The sequence below is a fragment of the Etheostoma spectabile genome, chromosome 3 (assembly GCF_008692095.1).
Source record: "Etheostoma spectabile isolate EspeVRDwgs_2016 chromosome 3, UIUC_Espe_1.0, whole genome shotgun sequence".
NCBI lineage: Eukaryota > Metazoa > Chordata > Actinopteri > Perciformes > Percidae > Etheostoma > Etheostoma spectabile.
Genome location: NC_045735.1, coordinates 4679259 through 4680107, shown reverse-complemented (window position 1 = coordinate 4680107; position 849 = coordinate 4679259). Strand labels below are relative to the sequence as shown.

The window sequence follows — 849 nt, the reverse complement described above, 5'->3', positions numbered from 1 at the left end:
CAGTATGTCCTTCTCTGAAGAGGGGGAGATGTAATGCATGCTTGGTGCTAGGGGCTCTTTTCAGAATTGTGGCTTTACTCGTAATGTCCATCCTCAGCCACCGTACCTCTCTGTGTGGGTTTTGATGTTAACGTGTGAGTTTGACTGACTTAAATAGCTCACTTTGCTACAAGCTAATTGGCTGTTCAAACACCACGTAACATGCCTTACGTTCTAAACCAGCCAATGTTGCAGGCATCCCCATCAGACTGCTGCAACCTTCTAAAATCTTTCCTGCAAATCTTTGGTGTAGCTGGTTTTACTGTCGACACTAGCGTATGCTTAGTTTGGTTTTAGGTTGAAAATTGCAATAACAATCTTTTAACAATTCCATTTGCATTTATAGTGCTTTTGTATGTTTTACAGTGGGTTACCTGCAACACAAGGGTAGATGTATTCTCTATCAGCCTGGTTCACCTTGAGGGAAAAAAAGGAGAAAATGAGTCAAACTTACATCATGTGTTCAATAGCTTATCATATTAAAGATGCAGTAGGTAGGCCTAAGAAATATAAAACTAACTTTCTCTCATATTTGCTGAAACTGACCCTTTTTTTGAGTGGGACTACATTAGGCAGGTAATTTAAACAGAATAATCCCCCCCCTGGCTCCACCTACAGCGTGTGGTGTATTTTGCAAAGATCCACAGCTCCTTGTTAGATCCTGAAATCAAGTCCTGGATCTTCACAATCCTACCTACAGCACCTTTAACAGACTACTATAAATTATTATTCTGATAACTGTTCAGATTGGTGTACAGATACCACAGAGCAGTGTGTTCTGTGACTTCAGTGAATGAGGTTTAGAGAGGA

General features: G+C 40.5%; 2 protein-coding genes and 1 long non-coding RNA gene across 3 annotated transcripts in view; all 3 read right to left on the bottom strand.

Annotated features, from left to right (window-relative positions):
- The window catches only part of LOC116680849 (alpha-2-macroglobulin-like protein 1), a 76152-nt gene that overhangs the window by 24869 nt on the left and 50434 nt on the right, over positions 1–849 (bottom strand). The window lies entirely within an intron of this gene.
- LOC116686849 (uncharacterized) overlaps positions 1–849 on the bottom strand; it is an 11510-nt gene that overhangs the window by 1070 nt on the left and 9591 nt on the right. The window lies entirely within an intron of this gene.
- Positions 1–849, bottom strand: part of LOC116686807 (pregnancy zone protein) — a gene marked incomplete in the record, with an annotated part of 3551 nt that overhangs the window by 2018 nt on the left and 684 nt on the right.